Source organism: Magallana gigas, chromosome 1 (assembly GCF_963853765.1).
Source record: "Magallana gigas chromosome 1, xbMagGiga1.1, whole genome shotgun sequence".
NCBI lineage: Eukaryota > Metazoa > Mollusca > Bivalvia > Ostreida > Ostreidae > Magallana > Magallana gigas.
In genome coordinates, this window is record NC_088853.1 from 32,958,812 (window position 1) to 32,980,267 (window position 21,456).

At 31.6% G+C, this 21,456-nt stretch overlaps 2 long non-coding RNA genes across 2 annotated transcripts; one reads left to right on the plus strand and one right to left on the minus strand.

Annotated features, from left to right (window-relative positions):
* Nucleotides 1–3,793: 3,793 nt before the first annotated feature.
* Nucleotides 3,794–5,117, minus strand: LOC136270054 (uncharacterized). Its single transcript, XR_010707689.1, has 3 exons — nt 4,978–5,117; nt 4,486–4,585; nt 3,794–4,085 (listed from the first exon to the last, which is right to left on the minus strand). It is a non-coding gene; the product is annotated as an uncharacterized lncRNA (long non-coding RNA).
* A 7,652-nt stretch (nt 5,118–12,769) lies between these two features.
* Nucleotides 12,770–14,170, plus strand: LOC136270055 (uncharacterized). The gene is made up of 3 exons (XR_010707690.1): nt 12,770–12,852; nt 13,788–13,925; nt 14,036–14,170. It is a non-coding gene; the product is annotated as an uncharacterized lncRNA (long non-coding RNA).
* Nucleotides 14,171–21,456: the final 7,286 nt, after the last annotated feature.

Genomic DNA, 21,456 nt, shown 5'->3' on the forward strand with positions numbered 1-21,456 from the left:
ATCTTTCAATGCGTTGACATTTTCACTCGTGACCGTGTTTTACGTTGTTTTGAATTTCGTTTATGCTTTATGGAAATATCGCCTTTAATTTGGAATGTTTACGTATCAAATCAAATATAAACTTCGGTAAATCAGATAATCAATTGTTTACCATCGCAAAATGAGCAAAATCTGATGCACTTACAACATATATTAGAAATACTTTACATTTTATTGGTAATTTGGTACGATATCTACGTCATGGTTGATTATAATGAAACGTGTTTTGTTAAGATGCTCTGCATTTTCAATCTAAACGGAGATTGTTTTTGCTGGTAGAAATATATAGGTATACATATATTATGAAAAATAAATTGTGCTTTTTCTTTGTTTTTAATTTAGTGCATGTTTCTTTTGTATTAATTGTTTACAATTTTCTCTTTACTAACCATATTTAGCTGTGTCAAGTTTCGAATTATAAGCAAGATGCAAAGCTTTGCTCACAGAACTGAGGCCTTGCTTTTGCATAAGTATATATCAATTTGTTTAAAATATAGCTATTTTGAATCATGTGTAAGATTCAATATGATTACAAGTATCAAAATAATTTGATTCCTTTTCGGAGAGAAAAAAATAGAAACGATCCTTTAATATATGTACAATGCGCTACTGGATTAATAGAATCATTCATTATTACGAGTGTGGGATAGAAAAATTCCACTGAGGAGACCAGATTCAACGTCTAGGACGAGGCTTTGCCGAGTCCTAGACCGTGAATCTTGGCCCCGAGATGGAATTTTACTATCCCACACGAGTATATAATGAATGATTATTTTTCTCGCATTATATTAGTTTAAAAAATGATGTTTGAAAACTTTCTGTTATGACGTTCAAAAGATTACTTTTGGTTTATCCCTGCGCGTGCTTCAAATAATGCAAGTTAAATGAAAGAATACGACAGTTTTTTTCAATTAAAATATGAAAAATTGTAATTAATTAAGCAACACAATTACTTAATAGATAATCTCAATGCACTCTTTTGCATTTCCCTACAGCAGACAACGTTTGTTTACGTTTTAAAACGGCTTAGTAATACACAGTCTAAGACAGAAACATTTCACACTGCTGTCTCACACCGGACAAACCGATCTCACACCGGTGATAATGCGAGAAATTGTCATCTCACGTTCACATATTACAAATAGATCGTAGATATCAATATTTCTTTTTCTACTTGCACGTATTCTTTTCTGTTCATACAGTTTACACATTGCATATTTAACAAATAAAGGTAATGGAGAACTAACGACATGTTTCAGGAATATGTTTACTTTACATTCATTAAAAAGATCGTGCATGAGGATCTCGGAACGAATTACTATCATCCAAAAAATCAAAGTTTTGAATTCAGAAACATAAATGAATTAAACATGTTTTAGCTGCTTTACGAAATGAAATTTAAGAACGTGTATATACTAGCTGTGTGGCAACGCACTTTGAAAAAATTACGCACTTTGAAAAAAATTTTCAAAGTGCGTTAAATTTTGGACAAAATCAACGCACTTTGAAATTTTTTTGCAAAGTGCGTCATAAAGGTACATCAACATTTTTGAGTATCGAGACACTTAACGCACTTTGAAAAAACATGTATAAATCACATATTTTGGAATTAAATTCCTAATTTGTTGATAGTATGATGATTTGTTAACGTTAATGAATCTAATTTACCTTCTTTAAAATCGGGGATAGGGGCACTGGATGAAATATCTGGTTTCAGCGCTGCGGAAACCCTTTGGAAACTCTGCGGAAACTTAAGGTTACTTTAAGTTTCCGACAGGTTTCAGCACGGAAACTTCAAGTTTCATTAAGTTTCCGCAGTGCTGAAACTTAGGCTGTCCATGAATCCAAATTGTTTCCGCAACGGAAACTAACTGAAACTTGAAGTTTCTGCATAGTTTCAATCTCCATATACGTTTGGGATACATATTGTTTACAAATGCTTTCTGCGACGGAAACTTACTGAAACTTGAAGTTTCTGCATAGTTTCAACCTCCATATACAATTGGGAAACATATTGTTTACAAAGGGTTTCCGCAACTGAAACTTACTGAAACTTTTTATATTTTTGCTTTCACAAAAGCTGAGCAAGGTTTCTACTTTATGTAAAAACAAAACAATTTCAAACAATTCCAAATTTATTTTGTTCAAAAATCTGAAATTGTTTCCAATAATAAATAAAATACAGCCAAGATACAATAATGGAGAAACATCCATATGGCAATTCCCTTATAAGGGACTTTTATTTAAAAAATGATAAAATTGCACAAGAAAAAAAACTCCCATAGAAATCTTTACATTTGTATTTTTTTCATCTCGATTAAATGCCTATCAAATCTCCTTTTAAAAATGCAACAAAGATCTTACTTTTTTAAAAATATGAATTCAATTTACAAAATAACTGCACGTACATGAATAAACAAAGAAAACTTCACTGTTACATGAACATGATACACTTGTATCAATTTGTTTTGAACTACAATGAATATGTACACCATAAACTATTTTTGAAAAGTCTAAAGTATCCATCTTTAAAAAAAAATACACTACAAGATAGTAGTTGACTATAGAGGAATGACCCAGATTTGATTTGAATATGTCAATAAATTCCAAAATGAGGTCAAAGTGACCCACTTAGAAGTTGGGATAAACCTTTTCTTTGTTAGTAATATAATCTAATGTTTTACAATAGAAAAGGATTTGATATCATTTTTTTGATAATCCATTAAGTCCAAAGTGAACTTTTCAATTCCACCCATGATGTACCAACTGATCAGATTTTAATATCATAAGCCTGTCAGTATTTAATAGATGACCCAGAGGGACATATGAAAAGCTTGTTGGCCAATAAAAAGCTAACAATGGAGCAGTCAGTCAAATCATGTGCAAAAATATGATGTACACATTTAATTAATTATGCTGATTGCAACACACTTCATTCCTGATGAATATTCTTCATTACACACGGTTTACCTTCCTACATTTCACTACTTTACCTACATTAATATTTTTAAATCCAAGACATGAAGTAAAATATACATTGTTTATATATGACAAGTATTACTACATGTACATGTACTTGCTTTTTGTAGCATGAATGTATAAAATACAAAGTATCACACAGATCATTCACCTTACAATTCTCATCAATACCAGCATTTTACTTATAAGATAAAAGCTAATTCCAATTATATATTAGTTACATAACACAGATTAAAAAAAAACCCACATGGAAACAACTTTCCATCCAAGTAATTTTGTTATATAAAAATTGTAATACATGGGGTATATGTTGTCTTTATATATTTTCATATACGACATAATTGAATATTGTTTGGTGTATTTTATCATTTCTATGACCCATGCATTCATCTCCTAATGCAGTGTTTTTACATTTAAGATTGGTTTCTTAATGTTTCATATATTGCTGCAAATAAAAACTAAGTTATCAATAAATGTTTAAACAAAGAAAATGGAAAAAAAAAGTAGTTAACACTTATCAACTTGGAGGTGTGAGGATATATGTTACATGGAGTCTAATATTTTATGCAATATTTGCAAATATAACAATTTATTTAAGAAAATGAAAGTTAATATCTGCAAGGTCTAATCAATCATTTAATAAGTCAAAACCATGTGATTTTCTAAGATTCTAGCTTACAGACAGACATTGTAATATACTGGTATTTGATCATATAAAAAAAGTACTTTTATAGTTTATAGGTTTTTTGAAATGAAAATTATTAATGAAAATACTTTACAGTTAAAAAGTCTTGTTCTGCAGAGGTTTAGTCGGGTCGTAGAGATGTGTCCATTCGAATCAATAAGGAGTGTCCTTGGCTGTTGTTGATGTAAACCGAGTCGTAGTTTATGGAAATTGGCCTTTTGGGGGGACTTTCGAGCATTGTCCAGACCGGTGAAGCACTCATATGATCACATCATGGCTACAGCAGACTTAGTAGTTTTGGACAGTGGTAGCATTAAAATTCTTCTTCTTGCGATGAACTTGTTCCTTTCTCTTGGCTGTACTTTATGTCTGTTCTATTTATCTTAAACATGACTAATAAAGTTTCATTTAGATTTTTAAACAATAAACATAAGTCATTCAGCCTAACATGTCATAAAAGCATTCTGAATAAAATTCTGAATACAGAAGCTACTATGCAGTTGCCAGTTGCTGTTAAAACTATGTCATATAATGACTACAGTAGTATCTGGTCTAAAATGTTTCATTTTATGTTTGAAGCTATGTTATTTTCATTTTGATTCAATTAGTGTTTGTTGAACAATGGAAAAACTTATCAACAATAAGTGTGTTTTACCCCCCCCCCCCCCCCCATCAATTTTCAAGAACTTAGACCTGGATTTCCCAACAATTACTACAGTAAATTATAAACATCCAACACATGTATAAGTTAATGGTGAAAATAATCAATTTCAAAGCAATACCTTGCGTTCACATCGTCCAGCTGGTCAAAACATTCATCCGAATCACCGAACAGAGGATGCAACTAATCACCGGAAACATTGACTTTGTATGATGTCAATGCTGAAAAAGAAAAACGTGAAATATTTCATTTTCCGGATTTAATTAATAGTTTTTTTTTGGTTACATTTAGAGTTTGTAAAATTATAATGTCCGAAAGATTCATTGTTCGTCTTGTTTACCAACCAAGCATTCATATATTAGGGACGTTTATATAATTATATATGTGTATACCCTGGATAATCTTGATTATTATGCATATAAAGTTGGTAAATGGTTAACTTGGTCAAAACGTATATTTAAAAGAGATACGGTAATAAAAATTAAAACGCCGAACCAAGTTTGAAAAAATGACGCCATCTTGATTTGATGGCGCGAGATCTCGTTTATAAATGAGAGATAAATTAGAGCCTTGAAAATGTTATTGGGAGTATCTATATTGTGAACTAAGTTACCTTGACATGAGTTCTTCGTTCCTGCATTATCTCCTTGTTGTAGAGGCTATTAATGCTTCTCAATTCTCCAGTTTACAACAGCACCTTCTTGTCCATTTTAACTTTCGCTCGGAATCATAAAGTGCGCCAATACTGACCAATCAGAAATCGCTCAATCTTGGAAAAGTGCATCTTGGGATAGTTTAAAATGAATAATGTTTAATCAAAATTATCATATTTTACCGAATAGTATACTTTTTACATGTATATTTATTTTAAATAAGAACTGTCGGAGTCAGTATTTCCTGGTTAAATACGACAATTGTATTTGTAACACGTGATTAACCAAAAAAAAGATGGCCGACCGTTTGTTTACAAATGTCTAATGAAATTAAACAATTTTTAATGAGACATATGTATCAGATTTTGTCTTTAACTATATTTTATTTACATGTACTGATGATTTTGCCAAACTAAATTTGATAGAGCCATATATAGTTTACTGACAAGTTAGTCTTGACTTGTCCAAATTTCACCGTGATTCTAGGCACGGTCATATTCTTATTCAAAATATAGAGGTGTGAAAATATTATGTTCAGCACAGAGCAGGTTCTGCATGAACACACAGAAATCACAAATAAAATTAGATGTCGATCAATTAACGGGGTCCGGTTAACAGCTTTCACCCGTATGGTGAATTTACAACTACGATGAATTGATGGCAATTATTTTACAGTTACACATGTGCACTGATTGGTCATGCGATGAACAGTACGTTAATAATACTTATGAAATTAAAATACAAACGCTTTAAACAAGCCGGGAAGTAAGACGTACACGTCGGACTGATATTTGGTGTACTTTCTACATCAAATGTATACGAATGTATAATCAAATTTTAAAAATGGGATTAAAATCACGTGCACCACATGGCTAGTGCTGGATTTTAAACTGATTTTGTAATATAACGTATAACTTCAGTAAAATTTTAAATAATGCTTATTATATCTTATAACAGATACATGTGCATGTTTCATAAACATGTATCAATATCTGTGTTTACAGTACAGAAAGTAAATAGAAAGTATAGGAATGCACAAATCACATAGACGTCGAAACGGGGGGGGGGGGGGCTAGGGGGGGGGGGGGGGGCTTAGTGCAAAGTTAGACTTAACCAATAGGCATATAGCCCCCCCCCCCCCCCCCATTTTATCTCGCCGGAAATGTAATTGTTCCTAAATTTACCTTGAAAGATTGAGAAGTTGGAGTAATAGGCATACTAGCCCCCCCCCCCCCCCCCCCCCCCAGGGATTAGGATTTTCATGATTTTGGGAATTGGTTTTTTTTAGGGTTTTTCCTCAATATATCTGAGGATTAGTCTAGCTCCCCCCCCCCCCCCCCCACACTTTCAATTTGCTTCCGACGCCAGTTAATCATGATACAGTCATACATGTAGTAAAGTCTGAAATGCATGTAAATAATTAAACAATTATTATATTATACTCAAACTCCAAGTGGGTTTTACTTGTTATTATCAACTGTAGAATTTTTTTAAAAAAATTCCTGTGTACATGTGTTGGCGTGGTATTAAAAAAAGAAATGAATTAACTCTAAACTTCAGGTTGTACGAATATTTGGTACGATTTGTAAAAATTTACAACGACTTTACCTTAATTTGTTTGCTTAATTAGTTACTGTACCTCAAGGTTCATTCAAATGATAACTAAATGATTTAAGAAGGAGTCTTACAAAATAGGTATATTAATTTATTTTACTAAATAATTATAATTTACCTAATATCAGTTTTACTAACGCAGGTACACACAAATTGAAAAAAAAAATTCCCGCCGGGCTCCAGTTATAAACTCACGCTTTGTACTGTGTATATGTTATGTAACAGTCTTTTGTTCACTCCTGACAGAAAAAACCCTGCAATCCACACAGAATATACAGGAAAATCACAGAGGAGGTCACCTGGACAAAGAATGTATACACATGTATACACGTGCCCGAGTACCTAAGATTAATGATTTCATCATATGCATTAAACAAGATCAGACATAAGTTTTTCTTTTTAAATTCAATTAATTACTTAGTAAGGTTCTTAATCGCCTTATTTGCCACATTTGAAGATAGTTACATGTATACATATAGTTTCAGTCACGCTGAAACCTTACTATACATTTTAGTATGTACGGATTCATTATCATTAGGCTAGAATTAAACTTAAACCTGTTGAAAATAAATAATATCACTATTAAACTCAAATCAATTTTAGTAATAGTTTCAGCAATGCGTAAACCATTTGGAATCTTAACTTAAAGTTTCAGCACACTGAAACCTAGCGGAAATGTTCTGAAACTGATTGATATTTCCATAATAATTTACACAACTTTTCACATGATTCAAATTTAGTTTCCGCATTGCGGAAACCATCAGGAATCTTAACTTAAAGTTTCCGCATGCTGAAACCTAGCGGAAATGTTCTGAAACTGATTGATATTTCCATAATAATTTACACAACTTTTCACACGATTCAAATTTAGTTTCCGCATTGCGGAAACCATCAGGAATCTTAGACTAAAGTTTCTGCTGACTGAAACCTAACGGATACTTGCTGAATCGATATAATGGTTTCCGCATTGCGGAAACTATACATGAAACTTCAACTTCAAGTTTCAGCAAGGTTTCCATATAGTTTCAGTTTTGCTGAAACTTGATTTTTCATCCAGTGGGATGGGAGTGGGGGGGGGGGGGGTAACCAAAGATGCAGATCAATTACCTGTGCTTCATTTCATTGATTACAGGAAGGTCCTCTACCCCTCTTTTTTCCTTCCAAATCATGTTTAATTTGATATTCAGCAACTTAGAGTAAATGTAAAAATCGGAAAAAGATATACGCTTTATTGTAAATTAAGTACAGTGATATTATTGGTAACCATTTCTTGGTATGTTAAAGAATATATTAGCGTTTCAACATAGACCCTCTTTTCAAATTCTAATCAAATAAATCACTTCATTAAAAAAAAACTTCATGTGCATTGACAAACATTAAATCATCATAAACTTAAACACTGATCCTCTAATAGATCATGTTGTTTTTGATAACCATAACTAACTTATCCTTTTTTTAATCATGTTTGTCTTTAAGCACATGCAATTGCAGACAGTTGAAATATGTTATACATTATCTCCAATATAAATAAATAAATAAAATAATTTTCGTTTCTGGTACAGCACAATGTACCAGATAATTAGTAAGTTTGCTGTATACACAAAAAGGAAAATGCAGTTGCTAAGCGGTGCAGTTATTGTCATATTTGGATAATTCAAATCTCCTTAATTGTTCTATGTAAATTGTCAAGCTGCGTAAGCTTATGAGAAAAGAAAAAACTTCTAATCTAGAAACTGTTAATCAAGTTAGCTGAGAATGCAGTGGATTCTTTCTAAAATATATCCCATTAAGCTACACAAGGTTAAAACAATTATTTATTGTATCTAAAATTGAATATTATTTCGACTAAACCCTAAACCATTTTTTTTTCATAGTGCGTTAGTATCGACGATATCAACGCACTTTGAAAAAAAATATTTTTTTTTCAAACTGCGTTGACTTGGTCCAAAATTTAACGCACTTTGAAAAAAATTTTCAAAGTGCGTTGTAACATAGCTGTAACTGTCTAAGTGTATTGTTCTTTTAAACTTTAATGGTGGAGGGTCATTGTATTTGCTCTCGAGTTGTTTTGACACACACTTGCGATCATTCCATTCGGTAGCCTGTAACCATTCATTTCCGTAGGCTGTAGTAAAGGTAACCTGACCAGAAAATGTGTTTTCTTTAAACTTGTCCATGTTAATCGATTTACTGTCATTGTTTCAAAATCCGGACTTTTTAAATCATTATCTTTGTCAGATTATACAGACGACACTTTAATGATAAACCTAATGAAGAAGTAATTATGGGATCTAACCTATTATCACCTAATTGTCTACTGACTTTTCCCCGATTACGACAAAGAACACACGGCGGGTGTGACCGGCCAGCAGAGGATGCTAATTCCTCCTAGGCACCTGATCTTACCTCTGAGGTTTTTCAGAGGTCCGTGATTCCTCTGCTCTGGACAATTGATTGAATACCGAATTTTCAACGGATTTTTGTCCGTTGTTCCCGATCATGATATTTTCCCCAAATTACGACATTTTTCCCGATAATGACATTTTTCCCAATATGACATTGGGCACACGGCGGGTGTGACCTGTCAGCAGAGGATGCTCACCCCTCTAAGGCACCTGATCCTACCTTTATCTTTATGGAGGGCCGCGTTGCTTTGCTTTGAATTTGCATTTCGTTTAAAGGATTTTTGAGATGGTTGACGGTTTGTTTTTGTCATTTTTTTAATATTATTCATAGATATGTAAACATAGCGTAGGTTGACATATACTCTTATCTGTGACATAATCAATTTCCATATACCCACAGTGAGAAAGAATATCAGTTTTATTCTTAAGATAAATCACAGTATTGCATGGTTGATAATGTAACAAATTAACTTTTTGATCATCCATAATTTATGTAATTTAAAAATGAACACAACACTGTACACATCGCCCACGCAAATGAGCTGTCATGAGAGTCAGTTAAACAAAAGAATCCTTCTACTTCTTTAGCACTTATTTTTGTTAATAATTTTCACACAGTTGTGGGCACCATTTCCTTGCAGTTGTAACAAATCACCCTATAGTTAGAAATTATATCTGTTAAATTGCAATGTTTGTCTCCTCCTCAAACTACTAAGCTCGCATTATCGTCTATAAATCAGTATGCTTTGTTCATTGTTTGAGGGTTAAATGATTTATTACTCAATCGTTAGGTCAAGAATACATGTATTAGATGCGAAAGAAAACATTCGAAGGTAAATATGCAAAAATTCTAGGCATCTCTCTACCAAGTATTTCCTTTAGCCTCGCTAATGGTGTGAATAACTTAAAAATCAGTTAATTAAAATATTTTTTTTCTACCTATTTCATGCATATAACATGATCGAGGGTTATTTTTTTTTAACTTTAACAAATGTGAAGTTTTTTTTTTTCAAACAGGCATAAATATTTAAGTTTCTCTGTAGAAACCACTTTAAAATGCGTCAAGAGCAACCAGTAAATTAAATACATATGTAGTACCAAACAATCGCAAGGTTAATATGGTTTGAATACTACATTGTTGCAACGATTTAGAGAAAATAAGTTCCATAGTTAAACACATTATGATGAAAATTAGTTGTCATGAAAATGATATGTTGCCACATTATATATCTCATTTAAAACCAAGTCACGTTTAAGACTGCGTAGATCGTTTAGTAGACTAATTAGTAAGTTAAAACTTAGGGACCCATTAAAGCTCAATAATTGAAATATCACCTTTTTGTAAATAAATTAAAAAGATATAATGATATAGTCAACGTTGAGGACAGTATCCTGTCTTACAATGTTTCCACGTGCCTAATTTATTTAGAATTAGTTCCCTATGTCCTCATTAAATTGCACAAATTAAATAAAAAAACACAAAAATTCTTTAACGTTAATCATATTTTTCCTCTTAATGTGTATCACTTCTGTGTTGGCCCGTCGCTGATTGACTCAAAGAGGATATAAACGTCCTTTAACAAAATAAAACATTAAAATATCTTCTTTTTTTCATATTGTAAGGTTGATTTCTACATGTTAAGATGTTGGTAGACTAGATAAATATATTAATTTACTGCATACATTTAAGAAAACCGATACATAAAATGATAAAAATTATAATTAAAAAATGTACGCATGAATGAATTTTTTTAAGGAACGGACATTGATATATTAGTTTACCTTACATAATCCCAATTAACCATACCAAAAAAAGGTTACAGAATATTGTGTGTGCTTAATTAGCTCGTAAAACGCATTAGGTAAACGAAAGAAATATTTTTTTTAGTAAACGGTATTTAGGAATTTGTAAGGGTAATTGTTTAAATAAGTTGAATAGAAAAACATGGGGTGTTTTTTCTACCTTAAGAAACGCTTATTATGTCGAAAGTTATATTTAAAATCAGGAAATACTTGAACGTCCTTTACACTTAGTTTTTATTACTTATATATGAACGCTTTTTACATCCGCAGACAACTCCAGACAGAAATAAATAATCGTAAATACTTTATTTTGATTCTTGATTACTCCATAACATTTCAAGTTGTAGCAAATTCATTCCACTTCAGTTTTCAAAATGTTTTAATTTGCATTGCAAATTGAATAGACCGTGGAAGTTCATTATCATTACTGTGAGTATCTTATTGTTTTCACTTATATAATTGACTGCATTATTTCTGCACTATTGAAGAATAGATAGTTTTATTTAAAAAAAAAAAATAAAGGTATATAAGACAGGTTAAGCCGATTCGAAACCATGCATGAATATTGGTTTTATTTCAAAATAAGCAATTAAATTTGTCAATTGTATAACTAAAAGACAAAGCAACAATAGTTCTAAAATTAGGACATGAAAGACACACACTAGCATCCACCATGTCGAGGCATTTAGATATGAGGGATCCGTATTGAAGCAAAACACGTTTTTGCATAAATCTTATCAGTATGATATCATAATTCATGTGACACTGACACTAAGCAAAATGAATGCTTAATGAATTGTCTTGAAAGGTGACAAAATGTTATAATATCTTAGTTATATTTTACTCATTAAAGAGTAAACAGAGTTTAATCCCGTGATTAGCATTTAATTAAATCATTCCCACCTCTCTTTTAACTAATAGGCAATGCTTTTTTAATTTTTCAAGATGTAACTTCCGTTCAAATTCGCAAAGAACTGTTGTATTTTGTAAATGTTTTCACTTACAGGTACATGTACTCAATGGATGCATTGGGTGTCACAGAGTTTTGTATTACTTTGAGCGTTTTATCCTGTAAAGGTGTAGCATACGGTAGGAATATTTGTAATATTTACACAAATATTTATGGCTTAAGAAGTTGTAATTTTTTAATTATATCTTCATTGTCAGTGTTTTTTCCTTATCTTCCTTAGTTGAAGTTTCATTTTACTTTTGTCTAGATAAGCAAAAGTTGCTTAAATTTTAAAACTGTTTAATCAACATTCAGGATAAAACTAAACCATTCGGTTGTACCGTTCTGAATGACCATAGAAAACCAAATTTTGAATAGGCATGGACAGTAGGAATATATCATGGACAAGGCATTAGCGGTTTCTTTAAGAACATCAATCAGCTTTGGATTCGCGAGCGTGTATGTGTGTGGGGGATAGGGGTGGGGGTGGGGGAGGATACTACTAGGGTTATAACATGGGAAGAAAGTGGGTTTTTTTATTATATAGAACAAACAGTGCAATATATATTTTAAAAAAATGAAATCAGTTTTACAGATAAATCGGTTTCTTATCTTCTTCAAAATACATTTAGCACATGCAAGGGAGTTGTGTTACACCCATTAAGAGTGTTTTGATCACGTATTTGTCTTTTAATTTGTCTAACAGTCACAGTCACAAGCAGACTTTCAACGAGCTTTGTGAAATGGAAGTTGTCTGTATGTTTTGGCATCAATTTAACAGATAAATTGAGAGGGTGAGAGAGAGAGTAAGAGAGAGAGAGAGAGGACGGCATACAGACAAACAGACAGAGACGAAGGAGAGACATACAGACAGAGACAGACAAACAAACATACAACTACACTAATTAACTTTTAAGTGATATATTTGTTAGCTTGCCCCTTTGGGTTCTTTGGAAAAGATTACACAGACAAATGTTACTACACGTGTAATAGGTGTAATGATGTCAATGGTTCCTGTGACTCAGGATGTCACCCTGGCTGGTTTGGGAACTATTGTAATAAAGGTTATGTATGTCTTACTTACAATATACATTTATTACATACAAGATTCTGCTTTTGTTGGTTTTCATTTTTGTATTTTTTTTCTTTCTTTTTTTTGGTTGGTGGGGGTGTTGTTGTTTGGTTTTTTTTTCAAAAACACTATAGAAATGTAGATAACCACAGTCTTAACATAATTTGCCTTATTCTAATTAAAATCAATTTGAAAATACTTTTTTAGAGGTTAAAGGTGAAAGCAACTTATCGTAACGTGTCATTAAACCCGTAAAAAAAGAAATAGAAATATTAATAATATAGTTTCATCATTTTAATATGTGATTCACATTCATTACCAATTCATTTTATTTGCACTTTTTTTAGGAAAAAGTTTAACAAAATTAGCATGCGTATGTTTTGTCATTATTCACTACAGGTCAACGTGACGTTTATTTCTTTGTTGTAACCTATAGAATTTATCAACCTTTTTGGACAAATAAATAAATAGGCTTTAACGTACATGCAGCTGTTTAAAAAATGTGTAAATCACTATGTATCTTTTAGTTTATAGCACATGTTTTTTTAGCTGGTTTAAGAGCTATAATTAAAAATCAAACTGAGAAGAGTTTCCATTTTGAATTTGATACTCTTTTCGATCGACCCATGTTACATTTTATTTATTTACAAATGGAATAAAGTTTTACAGACACAGTTCTGGAAAATTAAACAATGCCGTCGACCTATGCTACTTTTTTTTAATTTACAAATTATTTTCTTTTTATATTTACAAAATGGAATAAATTTTAACAGACACAGTAGTGAAAAATTAAACAATGCCGTCAATGTTATTGTTTTAGGACGACATTGATTATGCTCGTAAATTTGCTTAAGGTGCGCGTCCTTTTTGTTTCTACATTCACATGTAAGTGCATGTACAAAGTGTATATTTATTTTTTTGGAACAGCTTGTGCTGTAGGTACATACGGTTTCGAATGTAGGGAAACGTGCGGGAACTGTCGTGACGTTAGCCAGTGTATAAATACTAACGGGACGTGCTTCGGAGGATGTAAAGATGGCTTTCAGGGAATCTTGTGCAAATCACGTGAGTAATTGAATCATACTATCATGAATTTACACAGGAATTTTCATGATAGTTTATCATGATATTTTTCGAATGTAGTTTAAACAAAATGTATAATATTATTTCAACAGCTTGTAACACAGGATCATATGGTGTTGATTGCAAAGAAAAATGCGGCAACTGTCTTGATGTTTACAAGTGTTCATATACTAACGGAACATGTTTAAATGGATGCGTCGCTGGTTATCAGGGAAATTTGTGTAAAATATCAAAATATCAAGTATTTTATGTATCTGTATTTATGTTTGATAGATCAATGGATCGGCGTATTGATGATTTTTAATGTTATTAATAATTACGTTGTATTGTCACACGTTGTAGGTTGGTGTATACCATTAAGTGATGCATTTTTGTAAAGGTCTTATGTTTCCAACGGAAGGGCTTATAGTGATTGTAAAGTCTTTTTCTTTCTTTCGTCTTATTATATTTTTTATCTTTTTGTCGCGCGAATATCTCAGAGATGTCTGGATATACTTTCATAAGTACACCCAACTTTGATTTTTTTAAAAAATATTTTGGTTATTCAGGATGGAAGTCCATTTTAACTATAGAAATACAAAGGGTTATCTACACATGGTATAAAACAAAAAAAAAACAAAAAAAGTTTTACATTCCGTTGAGACATTTCTAATATCTCAGGTAGCCTTCTTTTTAAAAAAAAGTATCCACAAGATCTCAGAAACTGTAAGAGATCCAGACACGAAACCTATATGGATAATGGACGTTTGATCGAACATGTGATTAACAGGTTTCATTTGGTCGTAAGTCACTTCCGGTTCTCACTAAAAGCGTTCAAGCAATAATTTTATTTTTTAAATAACTTTAGATTTTATTTAACATTTTATTCAATGTTATGAACATTAAAGTACTGAAGGTAAATGTACTAAAATATCTACTTTCAATTTCTTCAATCGCTTCCGTTCGTTCGTTTCCGGTCCCGAGACAAAAACTTTTTCTCACTGAGATATTATAACTAAAAAAAAACTTGAACATCTAAAGTTTTAGGAAAGACAAAACAATGTATGAAGATATGTAAACTATATTCTGTATGATCCGGCATGACTTCCGGTCGTGGAACTATGGAATTTGAATCTGAATTATAATACATATATTTCAAAATATACCCATATTTTACAATATTTACGTCCAGTATTTGATATAAATAAATTATAGACCTTTATCGTTTTTAAAAATGTTATTAGGATAATAATATTTGTAAATTTTGCAACAGCATGTACGTTAGGTTCGTATGGACTGGAATGCAGAGGCACATGTGGTAACTGCCGTATGTGTTCAAATACAAATGGTTCTTGCTTAACTGCATGCAATGCAGGGTATTTGGGAGAAATGTGTAAAACGCGTGAGTAAATAAATAATATTATTTATAAAAATATAAATTATATCTTAAAATCAAGGAAACTGCATAAAGCAATAATTTTATTCTGATTTCTTTTATATCATTTTAATCCAAATTATGAAAAAAAAAAATTGAGCTGAATTCTATTTTAAAAAAGCTTGCAGCGCAGGTGTTTATGGTCCTGATTGTAAACAAAAATGTGGAAACTGTCTTGAGGTTAAGAAGTGTTTACATACTAATGGAGTGTGTTTAACTGGATGTGATGTTGGATATCAATGAGCACTCTGTAAAACACGTGAGTTAATATTGCAAAACTCCTATTTATATCAAAACATAAACATAATTTAAAAGATGAAATAATGATAACTTTTTTCAAGTTCAGTCTCATGAATCTCTCAGATGACAAAAATTATAACTTTTTTCAGCCTGTGATAAAGGCTCTTATGGATACGGATGCCGTGAAAAATGTGGGCTTTGTCGTGATTTAAACCAGTGCTTCCATATCTCAGGAACGTGTCTTACTGGATGCGATGCTGGCTATGAGGGCTCTATGTGTAACGCGAGTGAGTATAATACATGTTAGATAGATAGATAGATAGATAGATAGATAGATAGATAGATAGATAGATAGATAGATAGATAGATAGATAGATAGATAGATTGTACGTAAAATTTGCTATATTTATGTCAAACAGCTTGCCGACAAGGATTCTTTGGGAAAAACTGTTCCCATACATGTATTGAAACATGTAATGGATGCAATAACGTAGATGGTTTGTGTGATTCTGGATGTCTCTTGGGATGGAAGGGATATTTCTGCAGTGAAATTTACGGTAATATATATTCCTCAACTGCTGTTTTACTTCAAAGATTGTCTTATACGTTGTTCAATCGTTTGCAATGCGACAGTGCAACTGATCGTTAATATATGTTACAATTATTCCATTTGCCTTATATAAACCAGTCACAATTTGATTTTTTTTTTTAATTAAAGAGATCCGTAAATAATATATACAACCATTTTAATGTATTACACGACTATGAAAACATAGATATTATGTATACACATATATCAATAAATTGAATATTAATGATGAATGTAATGTAAGATGTAAGCATAATCTTACGACAATAATTTGTTTTAATAAGTATGTTTTTTACACACATAAAATTCAATGCATATGCCTACATGTAATATAAAACAGTAACAATTTGATTTTTTTTAAATTAAAGATATCCTTTAATAATACATGTACATACAACCATTTTGATGCATTACATGGATATTCTGTGCGAACAAATATTTGTACTATTGAATATTTATAAGAGATGTAATATTAGATGTTATCATAATCTAACGGCAAGATTTTTTGTTAAATGTATGCTCTTTACCTACATAACAGAGATATTTGCATCAAATATAGGCAAAACATCCTTAATCAACTTCATAGTTTTTAGTAAAATTATGTATTTTCTAGGATGTACTCCTAAAGGATATTTCGGATCTAACTGTAGCGTTCCCTGTCCAAATGTCAATTGTCAGGAGTGTCACATGGAGTCTGGCATCTGTCATGTTTGTAAACAGGGATACAAAGGCCATAGTTGTGAAAGTCGTACTGTTTTAACATTTTATTGAAATTTCAGAAAACAACATTGTACGGGGAACAGGATACATATCACTTGACTATCATTGCAATGATGCTTTGATGTACTATGACATCATAACTGATTTGATTGTATATTGCTATTATGTCATTTATTCATTATGACGTCATACAGGATTTGAAAGATCTCCTTCTCGTACTAAACGGATCTGAAGTAGTCATTGTCAATACACGAGCTGGTGAAAATAAAACATTTTTAATTTTTGAAATGCAAATGTACAAAATGATAAGCAGTTAATATAATCAGAGATATATTCTGATAATGATTTGTTAATCTTAATGGATTAATCTGGCTAACGCATTGCTCTTTTGATGGTTCCAAACAGAAGTTGTCACAAAAATTTATAATTCCAGAGTAAGGGGTAGGCGTAACTCTTATTGTAGTATCTATCTTAAATGCCAAAAAGTTGCCATGCAAATTTTATAAGTTATTAAGCACATGTTAGGTTGATATATCAAATTAAAAAAAAATCATAGACAATGTTTTATGTGCCATCAAATTTTTTTTATATTTGGAATAAAAAACTTCAAAAGGGAAGTGCTGATTTCAGCAATATATTGAAAAAATTATGATATTGATATGTTAAAAAAAAAAAAACAATGTTGTAAATAATTTGAAATTTGTTTTCGTTCTAAAAATTATAGAATATGATTTCAAAAAAAAAAATCCATCAATTAAAATAATTATTGCAGAAAATCAAAATTGTTAAAACAATTCATAATGCCAGAAAAGGTGATACTTCCTATCAAAATATATCCCATGCAAAGTAAGAAAGTAGTTAGGAAAATGATATGCATGCATGCTGTAGTGAACTTCTAAATGTTAATGTGTTTAAAAAAGCAATATAAAATCATTGACAAATTGTTTTGCACTGCAACCCGTTGTTCCTCCTTAATGATATGTATTTTAAATATTACGATAGCAAACGTCTTGGTCTTGACTAAAGCTATTGTCTTAACGATTCACTGATATTATTAGTTATTGATATATCAGTTCAAAAAAAAACTTATATATAAAGTAGAATTGATTTCATTAAAATAGTTTAATGTCAGTTTCAGAACGTGCATACATTATAAATGGTATGAAGTTTTACAGTCTTCTTGGGATCTTGTGTCTTTCTCTTACTGTCGATGGAATAATCATTGGTTATAATATTCTGATACGGTAAATATTTCTTTTTTTCATCATTTGTTTATTATTTACATATACGTTCGAAATGGTACTGTTGACGCACTATGAAATAAATGCTTATATTTACAATGTATAAATTTGGTTTTTATTCTTTTATTTATTTATTTTTTTAAATCTTATATACCAGGAAGAGAAATGCAAAGAGGCAGCAACCAGCGAATCATCAAGAATCACGTGGGAGCAACCTTCCTAGTGTCTCTACAGAGGAAGCAAATCGTGAAAACTACCAAGAACTAAGGGACATGCGAAGATCTGAAATATATGATACAGTTTAGTAAATACTAGTGGATAGTTCCTATGTTTTTGCTAACTATTCTACATGAGAAGAAAGAGAAACACAAACTCAATATTTATTTCAAATATTTTTTCTTCTGTATTTTGCCCCAATGTTTGAGTTAATTAGTACTTTCTCAATGATTGTTAATCGGTGGATAACATTAAAAAAAAAATGAGTATTCGTGTGTGTTTCTCCTGTTTTGAGACGTTACATTCAATTTTTTTCAAGTATCACCATGATTATTTAAATTGGGTTTTTTTTCCAAGATGATTGTCACATGCTATATATGTTGCATACAAACAGGTTTTATTGTTAACAGAGTTGCTTTTTATATTTTGATATTAATATTTTTCTTTTTTATGTTTGTTAAATGACTAAGGTGAGTAAGGCACATTTATTCGTAATGCGTGTCAAACACAAGAAATGATATGACATAGACTATGCTTTTTAATGCAAAGTGTTATTAGCTAATCATTAATTGATTGAACACTTCATGAGAAAAAATGCAATTACCAATAACCAATGTGTTGATCTATAAAAATTACAACGAGAATATACGTAAGATTGAAATAACACATCTGTCATATGGGTGTCGATCTGCGTCCTAAAAGCGCTCGTCCGACACTGTATCTGATGTAACTTGTGTAGCAGGTGTTACCGATATTGTGTTTGATGATTTATCAGGTCTGAAGTGTTTTTGCATAGTCAAATAACCCAGTAAATATCATTTTTTTTATACAGTGTATCATCTTTTAATAATATCATTGGCTTATTGAGTTGTTTTTCGTTCAAATCATGAGAAGAGCATTGTTTACATGTATACACTGTATTAATAATCATAATGGTTAATACAAGTCGATTGTTGATCATTTTCAACCGATCGACCGAACACAGGATGAACCTCTGCCATTCAGTCAACTGAAGGTATCACACCGGTAATCGACCAATCAAAATGAACTTAGTCAATTGTAGTTCCATATATACTTCAGAATTATTTTTTTCCTTGACTGCATTTTTACATTTTCCTTTACTCAGTTTTAAAATTGTTTATACCACTGAGAATGATATTTCATGTATTTTTTTAGATGATGATCTTTTTTCACAGGGACTACTTCTTTCAGGTTACATGCAGCAGCTTCCTGGGGAGTGTGCATTCTGTTTACATACAAACAGAAAACACGTGGTTTTAAATGTAGACCTGTTTGGAGCTAGATATTTTGAGAAAATGCCGTATCGCTTGCCCTTTTTATGGTGTTACCTAATGAGATAGGTAACAAATAACATTTCCTCCGAATATTTTGTCATGAGAAATACAAACTGATTTTTAAGATTGTTTCCCCTCTATAGTGCTATATAGTGAAAACAATTACCGGTGTGATACCTGAAAGGTGACTGAAATGTAACTGAATGGTGATTGAATGGCACAGATGTGTCATTCAGTCACCTTTCCAGACCCTTCGGTCAACATTCAGTTGACTGGATGGCAGAGGTTCATCCTGTGAAATCAGATGACAGCATTTTTATTAACAATATTAAGCTTCACACACTTGTTTTGGGGTTTTTTTTCAGTTTGTAAGTCAACAAAATACAACGGTGTGAAAATAGCCGATTTGATTTTCTTCAAATTAATACTATAGAATTTTAAACAGCTGATCTGCTTTTCTGAAAATTAGTTGACCATTTTATGAACAGATGAACAATGACATTTTTCTGTTGTGTTGACATTCCTGTAAGACAGCTTAATTATTTATTTTTCACAGTTAAATGTATATATATTTTGATATTGATTACGTTTTAGCTCATCTCAGCTGAAAGCTTAAGTGAATTTTTCTGATCACTTTTTGTCCGGTGTAACATAGAATAATGACCCCCGTAGAATAATGACCGGGGGTCATTTTTCGACGTTGAATAATGACCCCCCGTCATTCTTCGACGCAGAAAAATGACCCCCGGTCATTATTCTACGTAGAAAAATTACCCTTTTTCATAAAAATAAGCACGCTCTACATGAAGAAAAGTGAGAATAATGACCTAAGATCTAAATTTATCAGCTTATCATTATTATTTCTTTTTCCCGCTCGAAAATTGAGATACATGTATGAAAAGCGCCGTTAATTTTCATGCTCTTCTTTATTTATCTCTTCTCTAGAAAATATTTTGTTAAAACGTGTAATGTAAAAAAAAGTTTGAATTTACATTTCAGCTGATATCAATAAACAGGGGCTGACCCTTCAAATTACACGGTGTAGTACCTAAACGGTTGCTATCCGTAAAAAAACGACGTTCGCTGTTTATATTCGAAAATTATACGGTTACTAGCTGAAAAAGATGTCCGACACAGTAAGTATTTTTCTTTTCAGATTGAACAAAATGCTCATTTTCTCAAAGATTTTAATTAACCTGCAAACTTGACAACTCTTACGGAACGTAACACACATTTCAACACTAAAATATCCAGCAACTACATACAAGATGAAGAATTGACTTAAAACTTCGTGAATAACTGTCGTTGATTTGGGCACATGTGCAGTCGAATTAAGTTTTTGGACATGAGTGCGCCAAAATCAAAAGGTTTTTTTTTAAAATTGAAGCGACTGATTTCTTGATATTTGTACACAGAATAGTTTGATTGCAAGAATTATCCATTTTCTATGTTTGTATAAAAACTATGACGATTTTACTCTATAAGCCGTATGTTACGGCTACTATTAGACAACGACACCGGTTTCTATTGGTAATGTGCACTTTCTAACCTCAATGAAATAACATCCATGTATATGCATTGAATCATACAGTTGAAATATGTTATTTTATAGTAACCGTTTAAAAATACGACTTTCGCAACTCTCCGACCTTTCCAACAGAGTTCGAAACCACCTCAAATGTATCACAGGTGCTTGGGGACCCCCCCCCCCCCCCCCATATCCCCCCTCCAAATTCCCGAGTTATTTTTTCATCAATTATTTTTTTAATTATAAGTTGATGTATGCTGCACTAGAAAA